This window comes from Lonchura striata, chromosome 2 (genome assembly GCF_050655825.1).
Source record: "Lonchura striata isolate lonStrDom1 chromosome 2, ASM5065582v1, whole genome shotgun sequence".
Taxonomy (NCBI): domain Eukaryota; kingdom Metazoa; phylum Chordata; class Aves; order Passeriformes; family Estrildidae; genus Lonchura; species Lonchura striata.
Genome location: NC_140704.1, coordinates 72,522,284 through 72,544,743, shown reverse-complemented (window position 1 = coordinate 72,544,743; position 22,460 = coordinate 72,522,284). Strand labels below are relative to the sequence as shown.

The 22,460-nt window shown below is 41.1% G+C and overlaps 1 protein-coding gene across 4 annotated transcripts in view; it reads right to left on the bottom strand.

Annotated features, from left to right (window-relative positions):
* Window positions 1-15,983, bottom strand: part of KCNG2 (potassium voltage-gated channel modifier subfamily G member 2) — a 55,606-nt gene extending 39,623 nt beyond the window's left edge. Inside the window, exon 1 of one of the 4 annotated variants that reach the window (XM_085571554.1) lies at window positions 15,654-15,983. The gene's annotated coding sequence lies outside the window, so the exon portion shown is untranslated. The other 3 variants (XM_085571553.1, XM_021553396.3, XM_085571555.1) reach the window with 3 other exon arrangements.
* Between the last annotated feature and the right edge of the window lie 6,477 nt (window positions 15,984-22,460).

Sequence of the window (22,460 nt, the reverse complement as noted above, 5' to 3'; positions counted from 1 at the left end):
AAGAAGAGGAAGCAATATAGAGACCACTACAAAGGAGCCTTCTTGAGCACTGAGTCTCAGATTATAGGGACAAGATGGGGACAAGGTGAGAAAATAGACAACATGTTGCCTCATTTCACACTCCTTAACATCTTTATTTCCGATCCAGTAAGACAGGAGCAATGAAGAGTGCAGAACCCCAGTCAAGCTATCCCAGACAGACAGTGGGAAGGAATTTTATACAAGTTACAAACATATTAGTTACAGACATATTAATTCCAAATTCTCCTGAAACTGTCATAGCTGTTGATGAGCACCTCCCTTATGGACATCTGCTCTTACATCCATGTCACCTTTTAATGAGTGATTCCCTCAATCAAATCTTGAGCTCAATTTTTTTTCTAAAGCATGAATAAAACACCTTGATCCATTAGCCTGGTTTCTGCTGCTTTCCTAGTACTGAAAAGGTGAAGGAGTCACTTGCAGTATCTTTTCTTACTTCCTGGCAGATCTAATAATCTTTCTTACTAATCTGGCAGATCTCTTCTCCTTTTGAACAGTTTCTTTACTCCCTCTCCAAGCTATTCTTTGCTAGAGCAACATACTTTTCCTCTTATTAAGGATCTTTTCACCTCAAATTATTGTCTTGCAGTATCAACCCACCGTCCATCAGTTTCAGCTCCTCATTATCAGGTCCATTTTTCCTTCTGCAGACACCTGCATAATTATGTGAAATAGCTTATATAAATCAGCAATCATTGTCATATTTTCTAGAGAACTGACCTGCAATTGTTATCTACTGCAAAACTTCATCCCAATTTTAGCTATCTAATCTAAGGCATAAAGTCAAAAGTTAACTGACTTTGGGTTACTGAAGCTGCATTTTGGAAACAATAACTTGCAATTTATTTACCTAGCTCCTACTTTCAAAGCTTTTGTGCTCTCATCCCCACAGGCCTTGAAATTGATTTTTGAAACAATACTTTAATTACCTTCCTACCTGGCAAGCTTTCTTTGGTGCTTGGTTCAGAAGCTGAGATTGACCCTGACTTTTCACGTCTGGGTCTGTGCACTGGTGTTATCTGCTTTCCATTGTCACTCACTGCTGAGTATGCCAGACCAACAGGGCTGGTAACTATTAGAACACAGGGCGACAGATAAAGCTTTCCTGATGCTTTCAATGAACAGTGACTAACAGCTCTTTAAATTAGCAAAACCGAGGCAAAAATAAATTATATTTAAGGTTACATTTTCACCACATCCTTATTTGTAGGTTCAAAATATGTCCACATAACGGTATCAGCGAATTAGCTGTGCAGCTATTCAAATACCTTTTCAAATGCATCTGTACATGGTCAAATGTAGATTTTTCATACCTGAATGACTGTAAACAAACAAACCAGAAACCAAATGAAGACTTCTCTATTTAATCTATAGGATATTGCATATTAAGAAACACATTCTAAGTTGCAACAGTGTAAATTATTGATATCCTTTTATACATTTTCAGTTCCTTCATGAAAAGAATCACATTTGATCCATTGAAAATAAATCTGGTCAGAGGCTGTTACAGAATGCAGAATGTGCTTCCACAAACAGAACAAGCAAACTTGTGTAATTGGTACATTCATAATTTATTTCAGAGTCACTCTGGTGGCATATATTTATTCTTCTTAAGACCTTTTCCAATTAGTTGTTTTATGTTCCAATAAATGCTATCGTAAATCTCTCATTTATTTCTGTTTAATTCTGAATATTTCACCACTTGAAACTTCCAATTACTATCTGCAATAGTTACATTTAACCTTCCATATGCCTCTCTTTCTCATATTACCTTCTAGGACAAGGACTGGTATCAAACTTCCTTTCTTTTGATTAGGCTTCTTTCCTACTGCTAGGTAGCACATGTACCCCTTAGGCTTTCAGTTTACTAAATTAAGTGTCAGCACTTTTATTGATCCCTCAACTTCTTTTCTCTCCACAGATTTATCCCATTTTATTATCCTTGGCCGTTCTAAAACCTTTCAAAATTTGGTCTGCTGAAATTCAATACTAATGCAGAAGGACATAAGGTTCACCCTGACAAGATATAACTACAAGTTTTGAGCACACCTCTCTAGTTAGCCTTGCCCAGTCTTCATCTGTCATTCAGTGCCTAGAAGTGGAACTTGGGCACACTATACAAACCCTAAAACCAGAAGTGCATGCTTTCCCTAGAAAAATATATACTTTTTCCATTTTCTGATCAGTTCTTCTCCTCATCACTGTTTCAACTACTCTTAGTGAAATTACATTACCTGATTGCTTTGTCTAAGGCAAATGGATATATATTATTTCAGCATCTCTTTGTTTTCTTTCTTCCTTCTAGAGGGTGAGGGCAGTAAGTTTTATAATAGACTAGCAACATGCTGCAAAGTCAAAATTCAAAGAAATATTCTGCATGCCTCCTGCTCTAATTTTTGCTTTGAAAATTGGTACTTCTTATGTTGACTTGAAAAATAACTGTGTGTGGCCATAAAAGTGCACAGGAAAACAAAATTTGTCATTTACACTGAGCTATTTTTGTCATACCTGGCCTTCTGGGTCTATTCCAACTATATCACTCTAGTTAAGTCAGTTATTTACTATCAGTTGCTTGCCAGCTCCTGGCACTGCTCCATGACTTCTTCTAGGTGACTCACAGAGCACAAGATTGACCTTAAGGTATCTTCAAATGACAATAAAATCTGCAACTTGCCAGAACAAACACAAATTCTCTTTCCCTAAGCCCCAGTTTCATCCTACCTGTGCTTCCCATTCCAGAACATTCAGAGTAGCAAGAAGGAGGTTATTTGAATCATCAGCCTGCAGGTGTTCGCAAGATGCATCTGTGATTAAGCAGAGATTTTCCTTTGACTTTGTCCAGCTAAAGAGCAGATGAAAGTAAAGAGACCTTTTTTTTTTTTTCCCCTCCATGATTCTATCTTTTGCATTTACTTACTTCTGAAATGCTTTCCAAATGTTTTCTCAGGGTTTGGCCTAAAATCTTGATATGCTGCCTCCTAAAATTCTCCTCAAACATATGTTATTTGCCTTGAAATTGATAGTGTCCTTCCACTTCAGAAAAAATCTTCAGTTAGAGGCACCAGGAGATTCTCTATTTCCAGACAAAATCCATTCAGTTATCAAGGAAAGAATTAGGTCTTCTACAAAATGCAGTCAGGGCATCCAGAGAGGAAGCTGATCTGCTAAATAAGGAGCTGCTGTTCTCCACAGTGCCTTTTCAGAACTGAACTGCCATATGCTGCTGCCTATCCCTCCCTCACCCACATCCCCCCGAAGGAAACCAGCTCTGTGTACTTCAGTCCACTGGCTTAGCTTTCCCCAAAAATGGTGTGCACTTTACTTTGTTGCAGGCTAATGTCTTCTTGCCCCACCTGAAGTCACCAAAACAGGTTTTTGGTGCCTTAGGCACCCTTCAAAGGAGCAGGCGCCTCTTTTCCATGCACATACACCAAGCGATGCAGTAGGGACACACGCTCCTTTGAGGGTTTGTGGCAGGCCGAGTCACAGACACAAAGTGACACATGACACACTCTTTGTTTCTGGTTTCTTGTGAGGAGTATGCTGGGTTGAGGAGGTGGAGGGAAGTCAGTGTGGTTCTGGTTCCCATGCACTGCATCAAGGGAGCAGGGGGATCGGCAATGGGAGAAGAAGTCTGCTAGGCGAGGCCTAAATCTATCCCTATAACTCGCTAAAAAGAACAAAAGCTTCAGTATGTGTCATTGAGGCTGAGCAGTACTTTCTGTAGAAAGAGAGACTCCTTGAAGAGGTCTGTGACACCAGTGCCCATCAGGAATCAGGACTGGCTAGTGCAATAATGGATCTCTTACAGCCAAGCATGCACACAAACCACTTCCAGCCCTTCCTGGGCTCAAAAAGCTTTGAAATGAAACTCCAGGCTAGACCTCCCTGTTCCAGTCTCACCTAAGCCTTCCCTCCAGTCACATCCTGCATGCCAGCTCATAGCAGGCATTCCTAACGCCCTGGCTGCCTGCCTTTTCCTCTTCCCCAATGGGACTTTGTCATCACTTTCCACCCATTTTGCTCCTGCAAAGCTACCAAGGCCTTGCCTCTCACATTCATGCTTACTGCTCCACTCAAAAAAATAATAAAAACCAAAGGGTGGGAAATAAAACCTAATGAATGAGACTGCCTTTATATAATTAAAAAGCCTTAATCATAAATGTACTAATATACTTATTCCTGTGCTGTTGAGAATCCACTGGTATAGCAAAAATGTAACATTGGCAAATAAGCAACACAAAAATGTGTCAAAATGTATCACTGGATCCCTGGAAACCCATATGTTTCCTGGCACTCCAATATTTACCAGTTGGTGCCGGTGAAATTTTGGAAAAGGCAGAGGGACACTCTTTTCCTTATCACACTCATTCATTATCTTCCATCCTCACTATCACTGTACAAGATACAAGCTCTGTACCACCACCAATGTAGGGCACAATGTCATATTCCCTCCTGCCTTTTCCTTTCATGCAGTCCCTACATGGGGCTGAAGAATTAATTCAGAAACCTGAAGTCAGGTATTGTCAATCCTAGCTGGTAAGGACCCACACCTTAATTCAGAGACTGTCCCACCAATATGGAGCTGGTGACTGAAACTACTTCAGGTGACACCTGTTATCACTGTGACTGGGTAGGTGAATACACAAATGGAGAAAAGCTCTTGCTTGTTATAACAGAGGAGAGAAAATAATGCAAACTGTACAGATAAACAGCCAGGACACTGTTGTTCTACTCTGACCTAGCACTATTTTAAGTCAGAGCACTAGTCTATGGTAATTCTACATTAACTCATTTTAAGTGAAAGTGGATCATTAGATTATGACTACCTGAATACACGTAACGGCCAGGTGAAATTCCAATAATGGATGCCTCAAAGTTGAACCATGCTTACTAGCTTTCATAGGTAGAAATAGCTCAAAATCAGTAGTTAATAGAACACTTCACTGGAAGGTTCAAAAAACCTCACATTGCACATTCATGATGCATCCTGCTCTTGGGAGCAGTTTGCCCCTAAACCCCAATGCTGCATTTTAATTTACATTCTGAAAACGAAGGGTTTGATTTCTTTTATACCTTTCTTATGCTATTAAATTTAACTTTAGCTATGTCTCTTGCTTCAAGATTTTTCCCGGAAATCTCCAGTGATGAATATAATAACTTAAAAATTGTAGAGTAGGATCTTTTGGTGGTATAATTACTTCTCTTTAATAATGGTCCAGTTTTGAGGGTGCCAAGAGTGGTATAAAGGATGCCAAAGAAACAAAAATGTGGGGAAGGAACCATGTCACTAAACTTTGATAATCTGAATGTGCTTGAGAAATCTTTTTGACAAAGGAAGCAATAAGAGCCCAGAGAAATGCTGACTCCAGAGGCTTCAGAAAAGAATCAGGCGGCTGCCACTATATATGGCAAATCCTCATCTGACTTTCTGGTTCTTCACACTGATGCATACATAGAGCAATGAGCCCCCCCCCCCCCCCAAAACACTTTTTTATAAGAAGCTCAATTAATCCAGTTCATTAAAAAGTATCAAAGTATGAGTTTTGGATCGCACACCAGTCTTTTCTCACTTAAACTAAAGATGAATCCCTTAATTTAAAGGATAAATAAATTCTGGATAACATAAAAAAAAAAAAATCCAGCATTTAGAATTGTAGTAGGTTGTTGAACAAGGAGCTTTGTGTTTGATATGAAACAAAAAAGCATGCATATCCACATGTGCAGCATTTGAACAGGTATTATTTGTCACAGTCTCCCACAGATGCTATCTAGTTTACAGAGAAACGCAATGGTTATTGAACGCACTTATTAACATGATAAAGCACAAGAACCGTAAGCTAGTCATTACAATGAATGAGATTTGCTAAATAAAAGAGAATATATGAGATCTGACAAATAAAAGGCTTTTCTATGTTCTATAAGGACACACTCTTGAAACCCCTTATTTTTTGTGAGCCCATCAGCTTCAGGACACCAAGGTGGTGTGTTTGTGTGAATTACTGATGAAGGGTCCCTACCAGCTCATACTATTCCATTATCCAATGCCACTGGGATAGTGCAGAGAAGCAGCCAATCTTTGATTGCAATTGCTCAGGTAAAATTTTCACCTACAGAAAACACAGCATTACGGTGCCAAGTCAAAGATAGTACATGTTTTGATAGTATTTATGCTGATTCCCTTCCTGTAGCAGAAAAGCAGAGCTTGCCAAAGTGACTTCCAGATGGAAAGTGCATCCCTGATCATACATGTCTACAAACAGACCAAGCTGGGCAGTCCTGAGGCTGCTCTCACTTGACCCAAGTGCAGAACCATCATATTGGAGCCCACAGTAGAGGAAGAAAGCCAAGTGATGTGGCAGCAGCTCTCTGGCCACAGAGAGCAGGCACAGATTTTCCCAGGTGTTGTCCTGGGAAAGGCTGTGAAAAGATCAGAGAAATGAATGATAAACTATTCTTATCTTCACTTGCTGCACCTGTTGTTGTGAACATGTGGAATGTGTCATGGAGATTTGTTTACCAAAGGGTGGTTTCTTAATTGGCCAATGGTGGTGGTGTTTAGATTGAAGGACCAATTGGGTCCATCTGTATCGTGACTGTCTGTAAGGGCAATGGGTTTCTTAGCAAGTATAATAAAAGTGATTGGTGAGCCTTCTAGAAGCATGGAGTCAATGCTAATTATTAACTGGCTGGGGGCCTGCAGCAACAAAGTGAGAATCACCTATTTTTATTGAAAAGTAGTTAGGCAAGAACACCAGCAGATTGCAGTGGAAACTGAGAAGCCATAGAACAAATTGCATCCATAGACTCAAGGATCCTTGTGGATTCCTTCCAACTCAAAATATTCTATGATTCTATGATCTAAGGGTGAAGTCTGTCAGAATTAGACATTGAATGTAAGCTCTTCTCACAATCTTTTATTTTAAAGCTAGGAAAGAAATAAAATCAAAGGTTTTACTCTTGCTTAGTCCAAGGGTGATATATTATTCATCCATAACTCTGAGGGTTTCAACTCTAGACCACTGTACAAGTAAAAATAAATACAAGTACAAACACCTAGGACTGAGGCATGCTCTCATTTACACAAAGGTAGGTCTAGACAGGCTCCTTTGATTTACCTCAGCCAAGAAGAACACTTCCCTGCCATGTTTCCAATTAAGAACCCTGAACAGCAGTCTGCAGAACAAATTCCAGTCCCTCTGCTGCCAGAGGAAACCTTCATGGTACGAAGCCTCATACAACCACCAGGAGAGGCTGAGCTCAAAATCAGGCTTTTAGGGAAACAGTAAATGCAATACTAAACTGAGAAATATTTTAGTGACATTTACATTGAAGAATATACACGTGAAAGAGGATATTCACAATCTACAATCACAAAATGCTGGGAACTCTCTAAAGCCTGGAGAGAATGCTGCTTCTGCTTCCAGTGGATAAATAAAAGTTTGTGTATGCTGTGCATTTCCCAGCCTTATGGGACTCAACCTTTTGTTTCTAAATCAGCAGATATGAAATGGAGCCTTCTACCTCCTTCTAAACTACTTAAACTTGTCATGAAAAGACTTTTCAAAATTTCTCTTTTCTCTCTCTTTCACATGTAACCTTGATCAACTTCCTTAATCCATATATATATTTGCAAAGGTTTTTGCAGGCTTTAGAGTCATACTCAGAAAAGTCCTTCCTGAAACACCTTTGATGACTTTACAGTATATAATAACATTAAAAATTACTCCTCAAAATTTGAATAAATGACCTTGAAAAACACAACAGACAAGAACATGGCAATAAAGTTATTCTAGGTACAGAACTTTACCTTATCTGAACTAGAACTGGTGTGACTAGAGTTGTTCCTGCCTTCTTGTAGGCTGAATAGAGGAGACTTCCTTAAGGAACTGATATGACTTTCCCTTAAACAATGAACACAAGTTCTGAATGCAAGCCAGAAAAAAGCCTAAAACTTAGCTGGGAACATAGACTGAATATATTATTGAGTACCGCCACAGAAACCGTCTGATTAAACCTAACAGGGTCATGATTTTACTGTGTGCTCCTCTACAGGGAAAGCCATCATATAAGTGATACCATTCAAAGTTAGCATACTCATGCACATTAACAGAAACCCCAGACACACCTCTTGTGGCTTCATGGATTGCTTAAGTCTGGCAGGTAAGTTCAGAAATATGTCAATATGCATTATTGCAATCAACAGGCATTAGTGTACATCAGCATCCATTACTGTAATCAAATTTAACAGCTCAACTGAACAACAAGGTCTGGTAGTCTCAAAAGATGACAAAAGGTCCAGTAATGGTAATAGAGTGGTACTAGACTGTCCATGGAGGCATACAGCAGGTCTCTGCCATCAAAGTATAACTGCAAGAATCAGTCTTGATGGCCTAAAACAATCTTCATTAACTAGAAGCACATTATAGTGATCTCCAAAAGCAACCATTTCTAATGTCAGAATTAGAAATTAAAATTTATGAGATGTGTTCCATGTTCTGGGAAATATCTGCTTTTTTAAGTATTTCTTCCTTAATTTTGGAACATTATCAAAGGCAGTTTGTGAGGGAAGAGAATTAATTTGTGAGAACCAAGTAAAAGTCTCATCCTGACAGGTCAGAATAAAGTAGAATTCTAAACCATACAGACTTTAGTCTTGGGATAAGGTTTGAAAAGCTCTAAAGAAGCTTGAGTTTCACTCAGAGTTTTGTTGAATTAATTTATATTGTAATTACAGAGTCTCCATATGAGCTTCCTGGCTTTACCAGCTGAAAAAAAAATTGCACTGATAATCTGAAGGAAAACAACCATTTTTCCTCACATCCATTACAATCTGTTCAGCATGGAGTACCTAGGATTCTCACACTTCACTCTGAGAAGTTCAAAAACCCCTCATCTTCCCTCAAGCTCAGTCTATCCTTCATCCTATTATTTAGAACATTCAATGATTCACAGTGTTGACAATGCACTTTCTCTACCAATTGCTTCCACCTCATTTCCAAAGCAGGATGTTCTTATTCTTAGAATCATATGAACTCCCCCTCCTAAAAAAAAACCCTGCAAAATCCCAAACCAAACAAAACTCTACAGACTTTTTCCTATACATTGCAAAAATCAGTCCATCATTATGATAACCATCTTCAGTCAGTGGGACAGGTTCCTGGCTGACACTGCCTTACACCACAACATGACCTAGACCCACTAATGGGAATCAGATATTGGTCCCTTCATTAATCTATATCACTTGGTTAAACCAGCACATTCCCATTCTTGTTGACTCTGAATGTGATGTTCTTATTGCTCATGTAGTTCAGCGTTGCCTCAGCTGTAAACAAATACAGAGTTTGTCAGGTCAGTAACGCCAAAGCCATCTGAACCAGGAATGTTACACAACTCAGAAACCAGGGCTCACAATCCATGTACTACCATAGCAAGGGAGAGACCAAAGGGGAAGAGAAGGCAACAGGGAGAGACTCTAAAAGGATGCAAATATTTACACCCTCGAAGACAGTAAGCAGATCTGCACTAAGAGATACGCATTTTCAGACAAATGGGTATCCAAGCAGTATTTTCTTTGACTCTAAACTGGTTTGATATGACAAACATTTAAAAACAGTAAGTGTAGGTCCAGTTCTAACTCGAGAAATTAAAAAGTGAGTAGAAACAAGTTTTAATTTCAGGATTCAGTTCTGTTCAACATACTGGACAGATAAAATCCCAAAGTCTCAGAAATGTGCTAGACTTGAAGAAATTAGGTTTCATTTTCAGGGGTACCAGGCTAGGCACAAAAAAATTATTCTCACAGCTGTGTCAAATCCCTGGAAGATGGTTTATCCTAAATATGGTTTCCTTCTCCTCCTTTTTCCCTAATCTGTCCTGTTTCTCCTTAAACATTTTAAAATCATAGATGTCTTGTAACTCAGTGGGGCAAATGTGCACAAAATGATGATGTGAGGAATCCAGTTCACAGCCAACACATAACTGCTATACAGTACATCTAGGAAACCAGTTACATTGTCAAACCATCCCAAGAATGTTTCTGACTAGAAACATTAGAAGAAACCCCAACAAACATTGCAAGATGGAAAGAGATATATAACAAACAAATAAACATGTTTATAAATCCTCTCTGATGTTCCCAGAGGACCATGCTCAAATCCCAGGTGTACTAAACAAAGCCAGCATAGCAATGCGTTAGTGTTAACAGTCAGACTTCATGATCTTAAAGACTTTTTGCAGCCTAAATGATTCTATGATCCTGCTGTGTGTCGTCACCGTTTTCCCCCTAAGGAACAATGTAATTCAGGCAGAGAAGGGTATCACCAGCATGGCTCCAGCTGCTCCCATTCCCAAGTGGGCATCCTTGCACTATTCTGCACACAAAGATGGATCTTACCCATTACTCCCCGCCTAGCTGATATCAGTCTATTTATTTTGCTTGCAGAACCATTTATAGATGGCTGAGACAAACAGCTCTAACTCAATTGCGAAAAATCCCCCACAACATTAATATTTACAAAGTGCTTCTTGCGGGTACCATCTCAGTCTAAATATTATTTGTATCTTCAAGAAACACAAAGCTCTGAATAAGATGAGAATAATCTCCATAAACACCAACATGGGTAATTCTTCTTGAAACAACACTGAAAGGATACATTTTTAATGCTTTACTTTTGCTTCATCTTGGTTGCTTTAATATTCCTAGAATCTTGAGTACATTTTTTCTTTTAAATGCTCATATCCTTTCATTTGTCAAACATTGATTTATCTCCTGCAACTTGTGCAGAACTTTAATTTAACACACTTTAGCTGGATCTCTTGTTTTCAACAAGCATCACAGATTCTACTGAGAGCTCAGAAAGACACTGGCTGACCAAGCACACAGCATGGAGAACCATTGTTTCTGCAGATACCCTGCAAACATAGTGGCTTTACATTTATTTTGACCAACAGCTGGTATCACAGTTTACAGTCTTAATTATTCTTATTTTTAAAGTATTTATTTAGAACCCTGGAAGAGAAGAAGAAAGAAATAATTTGGGACCTTTTCTACTCAGAAATAAGCCACTATAGTGGCTTAATTAAATTACAATAATTGAAATTCCTCCTTTAGCTTTTTGTCACTTGGAAAAAGTACCACAAACCTCTGATTTGCTTTAAAGATTTAGATTTTATCATAAATTAGTGGTGGAATGGCAAATTTGTTGGTAGAACCTGAACAATTACCAGAGATGCCAGTTCATGTTAAGAAACTGGGAGGCTGCATACTTCTTAATTCCAGAGCAAAAAAATAAAGATATTTTAGATACTTAATATGAAGAAAAATGCTCTAGAAATTGCTGTTTATGCACCTAAGGTTAGTGAAAGCACTGGAAGTTTGAAGAAGTAAAGCACTCATCCTATAGCACATCAGCATTCAGTAAACTATCACAAATTATTTTTGAATTGTCAAGGGCAGAAGGACAATATTAAGAAAGCAAGAGTGACTGTAGCCCCTCTTTCATCTTAAATAACATAGGGAGTGTCCATCCTCTCTGCTGGGAAGTCAGGGATAGTCCAAGGGTCTTTCATCAGGCACTATGACCAACACCTTCACATTGTTTTTTTCACTCAGCTCACACTTTAACCACAGTCCACATAATTTGCCTTTGTATCTTAGTCCAGTGAAGGACAACTAAGTGAGAAGCAAGGAAGACGTCTCTCGCAGGTAAAACACTACACAAGAGCAACAGAAGCAACAGACTCTGACTTTCCATGGGCTAAACTGCCTCTTGAAATGGAACACACGTGTGGTGCAGAGGCAGCATACATCAGAGAAGCAGCACCAAGTAACTTAAAGTTGTCAGGTTTAATTAATTGGTTCTTAAAAATGCCCGATGCAAACAAAGCATTGTTTGCTGATTATAGCACCTCTTATAAGCTGATGAAGACATTCATCTGAGTAGGGAAACACGTGAGTCAGGTAACTCAAAACTAATGTCTTAACTGAATTATTCCACACAATTCAAGGCACTGAATATTTAAAGAGGTACTGCATCAGACCTGGTAAGTTTCTTCATGTTTTTAGTAGAGCTAAGAACATTTGAAAAGAAATAATCTCAATCCTTATCACCTACATTTATCTGAAAATTTTTGAACCGTCTACTGAAACCCATTTGTATCACTCTGGTCCTTGATTGCCTATGTCATTTTTAAAATAGGAGAAAGGATCCTCAGTCATTCAGACATTTAAAAACTTTGGCGTTTCCACTATCTCCAGTTTCCTGTTTCTTCTCTTAATACTATTTAAATTGAACATTTATTTTTATCATTCATTCAGTTTTGAAATGTTGCCTCTTTTTCTTTCTTGCAAACAATCTGAGGACACAGGGATCAAATCTATCTCAGTCTTTCCCCTAATTGCTCAAAATGAGCAATCAAATAGCTGTGTGCATGCAAGTTCCCAAGCTAAAAGCTATGCCTAAGCATTCAGAAGACAATACTCTGGAATAATTCCCCCCCTGGGTACTTACCCCCTACCAAGAGTACCAATGCACAATATTAGCATAGCTACAGATATAGCATCATTAGTTCCCACCAGCTTTTGTGGGTCTAACTTCTCCGATTAGTCTGGTCTCATGCTGGTGAAGTCCAAGGTTTTCCACAATGTCTAAAAATCCATCCAACACTGGCTTGATTACTGATCCTGTCGGACTGCAGACAGTGCTGGGTTCAGTGGAAGGCACAATCGGATTACCTGAGGGTAATTTCTTACAGTGTCCTGAAATCAGTCAGGCATTTAAAAGGATTTCTTCCAGAATCAAACACAATGATAAAAGAAAGGGAAATATGAATATGACCATCACAGTCCTGCCTAAGTTCAGCAAAAAAATGCAATTCTAGTAAAACTCTTCTCTCATCTGTTTTATCAACATGGAGCTACTAAGGGGAAATTAAAGAAATAAACTCAGGTGTTTTAGGTCTTTAAAACCAAAGCCAGATAAACGAAGCTGGGCTAGATTAATGGGGACCCTTTCAATAGATCCAGGAACCAAGAGTTAGTCATACAAAGGGCTGTGTCACATTTAAAAACTGAGCTGAAACTTTTCTTTCTATGCTGTTTTAAAGCCACTCTGTTACTTAAACCCGAAGTGATGGCAAATATTTATTGACAGTTAATGCAGTGCTCCTGTGATGTATTATTAGGCACGAGCCCAAAGGCACAAGGCCAAGTGCTGTTAATCTCTTGGTGAGTGCTAAAGTGTCTAAGATATGCACTATCTGAAAATATCTGGTGATATTGCTAATGTTTTTTAGAAGGCAGGAGTCTTGAGTTTTCACAGAAACTGATACACTGATTAACCCACCAAAATAAAAGTATAATGGAAAAAGCCTTGCAACAGTTCACCCAGTTTCTAACCCGTTTCCCCACATCAGGACTGATGTACCAAAAAGTACTACCCTCCTTTGCCTTACCTCATGATTTACTTCAGCAGTGTCAAATCAGATCTTTCTTGCTTGACTAAAAACCTTTCCACAACAAGTGAAAACATCTATCAGCTTTTACCCAAGGGAAATGAATTGCTGAATATTCAATCATAGCTTTCCTTCCATATGCTCTGCTTGTTTGTTTTAGAGAAGCCTTAAGAAGGGCGAATAAAAGGTTTTAAATCCTCTGAGCAAAGCTGACTTCTTTCTCTGAAGGTCACCCTCGAGTCATTTCAGAACTGTGGAAATAGCCAGGGGAAGGATAAGCAGAGTCAAAAGACAGCTTCTCTTCTCAAGTAACTTTGGTGCTTCAGGCTGAACTAAAAAAATGCCCTCAGGTGGAGGTTTGTCACTTTTTACGGACCTATCCAATTTTACCCTGGGGAGAAAGATGCAGTAAGAAGTTCTTCTTGCAAAAGTATCTGCTGCACAAGTGCTTCAAAGAAAGGAGAGATTGCCTTCTCAAAACTACTCCCCTGGAAGTGATCAGGCTTGTCAAGGGTCTTATGGTTGGTTCTTTCTTCTTTGGGACAAACCTTAACCACTGTTTTCAGAGTCAGTGCCAAAGCCGGAATGTTCAAACCATACAGTGTAGATCTGAATCAAGACAGCCCCTTCATATTCCTTCAGAATTTATGGTCTGATCATACTAATAATATGCACTCAAATTTATAGTAATGCATTTAGCAAACATTAACTATGACTGCCTTGCCTATTCAGAGCAAATTTTGCCTAGGATCCAAACTGAAATTCATAATCACGTTAGCTATGCATACTATTTAGGAGATGTTGCAGCCTAAGGACTTAATTTTGTGTAAACCTTGAGAAAGACCCAGGAAACCAGCGGGAGCTCTGCCTAAACAAAAACTACGGGATCTGGGGCCCCTGTGCAGCAGCATGCACGGGCACACCACCGTCATTCCAGTGACAGCTCCGCACACCCCGTTTCCCTAAGGAAAGGGAATCGCCACCCAAAATCCCCAAGCAGGCAAGCGAACAAAGCAGCGCTCCCGGGAGGTCCGGGCAGGGCTGCGCCCCGGTACAGCTCCCGGCGCCGCCGCCCCACCGCCGGCCCCGTTACCTTCGGCCGCGGCGCCGGGCAGGGCCGGGCTCGCTGCGCTCCGCAGGGCAGGGCCGGGCAGGGCAGGGCAGGGCAGGGCCGGGCAGGGCAGAGCCGGGCAGGGCAGGGCAGGGCAGGGCAGAGCCGGGCAGGGCAGGGCAGGGCCGGGCAGGGCCGGGCCGGGCAGAGCCGGGCCGGGCAGGGCCGGGCCCGCCGCGGGCAGCGCCCAGCCCGGGGCAGGCGGCAGGGACAGGGCGGGGCGGCCGCGCTTCGCCCCCGCTCTGGCGGCGCCCCCCACTCCGCGCACGGCCCGGGCACGGACGGGACCCGGCAACTTCGGCACGGAGCCGCCGGCCAGCGGCGGAGTTGCCGCTACCCAGCGCCATTCCCTCGCCCCTGGCCCGCCCGCCCGCAGCCCCTCTCACCTCAGGCGCTGCTTCCTCCCCGCCGGGACCGGGAACGGCGCCGGCCGTTCCCCGCTCCATCGCCTCGCCCCGCTCTGGCGCCCTGCTCGCTCTGGTTGGTGCGGCCCCGCTCGCCGCCGCCACAGCCCCAGCGGCAGCCCCGAGCGCCGCCTGCCGCCGGGGCACGGCCCCCCGCCCCCGGAGCGTCGCTGCCCCAGCCGCCCCACGAGCCTCGGAGGGCACCGTCCTGGCCGGGCAGCGGCGCTCATCTTTCATTCATGTCTTTAGCCAGCATCCCCCTCCCCTTATCGAGGCAGCGCGGGCCCCGCTGCCCGGGCCGCTGGCGTGAGTTGCCCAAGCACTCAGCCCGAGCCCGACCGTGACGCGCTCGGAGGCGGCGAACGCGCTCTCTGGGCACCGGACCTGTGCTGGCTGCGCTGCGGTCCCGGCTGAGCTCCCCGCTCCGCTCCGAGCCCGCGGGTGGCTGCGTGCAGCCGGCAGGTGAGCGCTGTCAGCTAGCCCGCGGGGCGTGCCAGGCCCTTCCCAAGGCGGGGAGAGCCCTTTCCCCGAGTTTCTGCCCCAGCCCGGGGCAGCCGGAGCCCGTCGCGGGGGCGGGAGCGGTGCCGGCAGCCCGCGGAGCTCGGGGACGGTGCCCCGGCGGAGCGCGGCTTGGCTCGGACCTGGTCCCGGGAGCTGTCGGGGTTCGTGCGTGCCGGGGCTGCCAGGACCCCTCGGGGGGAAAAGTGGGGAGCGGCGTTCACAGACGGTCGGGCGGAGACGTCATTGCCCTGCTTGATGTGTCCTGTCTGCGGGCGGGCTCTTGCGGGAATGTTAAGCCTTTGGATGCCGGTGTGAGTCCTCAGGCTCTGCCCGCGCGTACGCCGCGTGTACACCGCCGCAGGATGCCGCTCCAGCGGGCAAACAAAAAGCATACCACACTCGTAACTTTTTTAGTTTTAGTAACGAGGATGCTCTACCCCGACTCCTCTCTCTACCCCCCCTCAACCCCCATCGGTACCAAGTTACAACCTATTTGTAAGGATCGAAATGCATTTCCTGAGGTGTCTCTTTTATCTCCTGCCAGCTTTTTTCAAAATGCCTCTGTAGCTAGTACTTGAATGCAGATCTTTGTTAGTCTTAACCCATTTTATTTTATTTTATTTTATTTTATTTTATTTTATTTTATTTTATTTTATTTTATTTTATTTTATTTTAATCCTGGCATCCATTACTTTTGGTGTATTTTTTTTTTTTTTTTAGTATTTCCTTCCCTTCCTCTTGGGGAAAATTCAGATTAGTTCTGCCATCTGTAATCATTTTTGCCTCTTAATACTGAAGCAAAGATTATGCGTGTATTAATTAGTTTCTTTTCTCAGTTAGTGGATAAAGTGCAACAATTTGTTAGGTCAAACTTGATAAAAACTGTCAGTCCCAGGCAGCCCCTTGTCTCTGTAAGGAGCCAACTCTGTCACAGAGAAATCAGGACATAGTTCTGCCTATAGTATTTGTAGCTATTAGGGAGATTCTCTTCATACATGTATATGCATTTCTTGATTTTTACTAATTATTGCTTACAACCACTACAAAAATGATCAAGTTTCATGGGAACAATTAATTGTTCTTGAAGTATTTGGTTTTCAAGATAGCAGTGAAGAAGTAATTGGCATTTTAAGTACATTGCCTTCTAATTTCATTTAATTTCATATTCTGCTTGTCTTACATTATGTAAAGACAAATAATCAGGACTTTGCTCATGGCCTTCTCAGCTCCATTTCAGCACTACTTCTTGCTTGCTTTCCATGAATCACTCCCCTCTGCTCCCCCACTGAATTCTGGAAGCGAGACAGGCATCACAATAGCTGACCTTGTTTGTATCAGTGTTAAAGAACTATTTGAAACCATTTGTCTTTCTCAAAGCAAGACCTTTTTATTTTCATTTTTTTGCTGCTTGACAGGACAGCCTGTAGCATATTTCCCCTGGCATGAGATTTTTGTGCAGTTACTTTTCTGTGCCAGTTCTGTTTATTTATTCAGCATGGATTTATCCCACCTGTGCATGGCTTATATTTCCTCAAAACAATCTCTATTAAAATACACAGAGGTACGTATTTCTTTCTATTTCCCCCCCTCTCTAATTCCCAATAAGTAATTTGACAAGATTATGGAGATTAGGATCTTGCTTCTATTCGCAAACTGATGTGGTACTATTATCTTCAGAGGTTACCTTTCAGCTTGCACTGGAGATGACCTGTACATCCCCAGAAGTGAAGAGTGAGCATGACTGGACAGGTGTAATTCTGTTGCACTGTGACATGAAATAACTCACACACTCACTTAAGATGTAAAAGAAGGAAAAGAAGAAGTTTTATTTCTGACCTCACAATATATAGAATTCTAAAAGCGATTAGAATTCTAACAGTGGATTGGAGGATGAAATTGCTACCTCTCTAGCCACACTGGTCAAACTAACAGGCCATCAATTCTCTCTTCCCACAAAGAAGAATGCAAAACAATCATTATTTACATGAACAGTGCATGAGAACTCTAGTAGAAATATGTAAACATCAGAAGGTATAGAAAACTTTCAAAAGAACTTTAAAACTTTTAAAAGAACATGGCAACATAATTCCACTTTTAATAATTCCAAAATACTAAAACAGTATTCTGTCTCCTCCACCCCCTGGTTCCACTAAGTTGCAGTTTCTTTATTTCACTGATGACTGGGATGAGTAACATTGATGATCAATAGCAGAATGTTATTTATGGGGTCCATGCCACTTACCATTAAAAATCATACAACTCCAGTTTTCTAAATAGATGGGGAAAAGGTTGCATGGAGCACTTAACTGGTTTGAACAGGATCAAAATGGTGCAGTCTTGGCAGAACTTTTGTTGAAAACTGTGTCTCTGGCTCCAGCCTTTTTTTTCTCAGTGCAGTTGCTTTAATGCTGCTTTGTGCTCCTGTTCCTTGAAGGCCATGTCATGTGTGCTATTCCCGACTCACACAGCACCCACAGCTGCAGCAGGGAGCCTACGGGCACCATTCCAATCCTCCTGAAGACCCTTGCCTCTACAAGTGGGCCACAAAAGGTAAATTAGCAGCTTTGTTTCATGTCCATGCCTATAGAAGATTGGGATAGCAACCATTCCTTCTTACTCTTCCTCCTGGGCTTGCTTGGGGTAAATACAATTGAGTTTGGTTTACAATCAAGCCTTTCTAATGCAATTGAAAACACATTTAAATGGCTTTGTGTGAGGAGCTCTCTTTATACAGGTGTGTGGGTGCAGCCTCATCAGTCTTCCAGTTTAAAAATTTAATTGTCTACTTGGACCTGGTCCTGCTTCAAATGAAATTACCATCTGAAGTCCCAAAAGTTTCAGGGGTGTATGATTAAATTATTTGCAGGTATGTTTATCCTTTCTTTCCAATCCATCCCATTGGTGTTGCTATTGCTTCTGTTCCACAGATGGCAGCTTCAGTGTTAGTAACATGGCAAAGGTGGAAGACAAAGCATATCTCTGTTTTACTTCTTAAATTACTTTAAAATTTTTTAAATATGCTTAAATGTTTTTAGAAAATAATTAGCATTAAGCCACTTGCTTGCACTGCTCACCAAGACCTACTTCAGTAAAGCAACAAAAGCAGATTTTAGTGCAGTACTTTAGGGGTTTTTAAAATCTGAAATTTGAGAAAAGCTGGAATATTATCCCAGAGCTGTAAAAGGGGAAAGGATATACCTTTTTCTTTAGATTCACAACAGAATAACTCCTAGAATTGTGTAGTAGTTGTTGTTGATTTGTTTTGACTATTTTAGCATCTTGGTTGCATCATGTACTGCCATGATGAATTTGGTTTAGGATTTGTCATCTAACCCAGAAGATAATTTACAGGTCAATAAGATGCTTCAGCTGAATGTCAATAAGCACTCTTTAAATACATTCAGCTTCTCAGGACTCACTTGGGACCAGTAGTATTAGGGATAAGAGTTTATGCATGTATTAGTACATGTGTTTTAGAGATGGAGAAGATGTTAAATTAGTTCACCATGGTTAAATTATTTCACCAATGACCAAAGAAACAGTATATGGCCAGAGGCAGTAAGAACCTGCACTAAAGCTGTAATTTTATAGTTTCACCCTGGTGTCCCAGTTAGCCAAGATGTTTTAGCTGCAAACTGGTGCAGAAAGGCATCCCCATCTGTCTGGAAGGGACCAAGTAGAGAATTGGAAGCTTTTGCAGAGGATGTGCCTAAAAACATGGCATCAGGCAGAAGGTAAATTCTATGTGTTAAATAGAGGAGTCTACCTAAAAGAAGGTGTCACAAAAAGGGAAAGAAAGTTGATGGTGGCCATGAACGTTGGCCACCTGGGGTGTGTGTAGACTGTAGAGATGGTTATAGAAGCTTGCTCCTTGGAGATGGTGGCAGGAACAAAAGGAAGCTCCTGGAAGTCTGACTCCCACTCTTCAGCTCTCATAGCAAACAGAAATCCCAGAGATGGATAAGTGAATATGCCTGTGAAGACTGTGTTGAACACTATTATTGTAATGCTTTTGATCGATTGTCACAAAGTGCTGCTGAGTGTGTTTTTGAAGGGAGAGAGAGGCAGATAGCAAAATTTTGGTACCTGTCATGGAGATAATTATTTTTGTAGCTGAAGGGAGGGAAAACAGGAAAGGGAAATGGAGCATCTCTTGCTTCAGGTAAAAGTGATTTTTCAAATAGGAAAATAGTTAAGCTGAACTTCTATTTACATGACTGCAACTGATTCTATTTGGGGCAGCTGATCAGAACAAAGATCTCAGAGCTAAGAAATTATTTTGCAAGTAACAGTGCAGAAAGGAAGATAATATAATTGTATCAATGACAGCAGATGCAGTAGTTTTTCCCTCAAGTTATTTGTGACTAAAGTGGTCATATGCATGTGCAAAATATTAATGATCTATTAGAACAGTATCCATGTGTATACTTTACATAAATATGGCCATATTATATTTTCTATGTACTTATCGTCTTCTGTATAAGAAGGTATCAAAGGGAGAATTTAGAGTTTTCTGCAAACTGTTTATATAAATTATATAATGTGTTGCAAGCAGGATGTACTTTTATATTAATGCCAATTTTTCAAATTACTTCAGGGGAAATTACTCAGGTTGGAAAATCACAAGAGTTAAAGAAAGTAAAAGGAAATTGAGAAAGTTACAGAAGATGTAATAGAGCTACTGTGGTAATAGCTACTGTGGTGATCACTTGTGAACATTCTATATCCTTTTTGTGTGGAAATAATATTGCTGTGAGTTACAGCTCTGGTATTTCCTCTTCCGTTAGATATCAGGTTGTGTTTTTGTAATTTTGTTGAGAGTCACAGCAATGAATTGGTATCTCTGTAATCTCTTGCCTCAAGTTCGAGGAGCACACTTGTAACAAACAGCGTACAAGTCACCTTCCAATTATAGCTAAACGAAATGTTAAGGTAGTATACACAAACCTACCCTGAAAAAGAAAGCTTGTTAGGTACAAAGGTGTTTGTGTTCTTCTGGGTCTCTTTATTTCTAGAATCATGGGGTTGGTGGAAGGGAGAATAACTGCCAAGCAAGAAACTCTTAGCTACTTGGCTCTTTGATTTGCAAATGAGACCAGGTATACATATACACTTAGTAAAACTGGAGCCTTACGACAACAACATGTATAGTTAGATTTCAACTTTTTCCAGATCAGATGTAATCTTATGCTGAAAACATGTAGAGATCTGACCAAGCTGCCAAGCCCAGGGGCTGGCACTGACTGCAGGCCACACCACATGCTCGGAGATTGCTTGTGTACAAAGGAGGTAAAAATTAACATATTGATTTGAACGTAAAAATCAACAGGGGGTTTGGAGGTAAAAATCAACATATGTCCACCTCCATGCTGGTATGACAAATCCCAGTAGCCTCAGGCTGAAAAGATATTTTGCTAGTGTGGTGGTTTGCCCACTCAAAACACCAAGGCAGAAAACATTCTATAAATGGGAAGAAATACAGAGCGTAAACTGGAAGCAATTTGGGAATTATATTTTTTCTCTCAAACCAAGCATAAGCACCCAATACTCTGAGATGAAAGCATAATTACTGAATAAAGATATGGTCAGGCAGCCAGACAAATAGAAAATGAATCCAACAGTGTTAAGCTTGATCCTGTCCTGCTTTAGAAAAAATTGCTTCTGAAATACATTTCATTGTGTAAATTTAACATTTCACCTCAAAGTATTATATTTGCTTCAATACAGACTTTGTGGTCTAAAGAGTCCTCCTAAACTAGTTGGCTGAAAATCAAGGACAGTGAGAGAAAAAATAATATCAGAAAAATTTCTGTGGGGTTTATTTGCACTGTTGTTCTCAGAAAAAAAAAAAAAGATAAGCCAAATTCACTTGATTCTGCTTCTTGAAATTGATCATTAAACCAAGATAAGCTCTTGTATTGGCTCTTTGATTCAGAACTAAGATTTCAATGGTAAACTGTACTTTATTTTGAAAATAAAAATTACATCTCCTCTAATTTCAAATGTCAATACACAGAATTTTACAACTCTGAAAGTTGATTCAGATAAATGTTTAATCATCCAGCATCCTAATGTCCTCTAAAGTAGCATTTAAATTTTTGTTGAAGGAGAATATGCCTTTTTCAGGGAGGAGTGAATTATCTCTACGAGTGGTCTACTCATAGGAATTAGGAAGTTAGTGTACAGTAAGTTCCCAGTCCCACTTGCTAACTTCACAGTAATTTCCTCTGCAGACATGCATCCTGGTCAGTAGAATGTATGCATTGTTAATCTTGCTGTGCACATATTGCAGAACTTTGGCTGCAAAGTGGATCAGAGCCCAAAGAGTGAAGGATGGAGGTGTCAGCATTAGCAGCAAAATGGTGCCCAGGGTCCAACATTTGTCTTTTTGGAGCTTTTTCTGCAGAGTAGCTGCAGTGTGTTCCCAGGGACTTAAAGCCCATTAGTGCCTGAAGTACATCTTTCAGTTTAGCTCCTGCAGAAAGACCCTGGTTGGGCAGTATTCAGCAACCCACACTAAGTGGGGAGAATCAAAAATAATCTGAACTTCAATGCTAGTGTAGATGTTCTGAAACAGGGCAGGGCTTCACAGGAGGGATAGTCTGATGGCAGCCTGGGTGTGCTGTGAGTCTGGGGTGACCAGTGTCCTAGGCACCTGCTAGAGAGTGGCTGTGGGACTCCCTGAATTAGCAGAGAGGCTGGTATTTTTATGGAAAAAAGAATGCAGAAAAGCACTCATCAGATTCATGCTTATGGCAACATTCAGTCTGTCATGGCATTTGATGCAGAACTAACACTGCACAGCATTCTGTAGTGAAAGCCACATTATAAAGACTGCATTGAGAACTAGCCCTGAAGCTTTTCTTGCCCCAGACTATTTGCCATGAGAAACAGTAAATTAAATAACATCTGAAACGCCAGACTCTTATATGTAATGAGCATGCAGT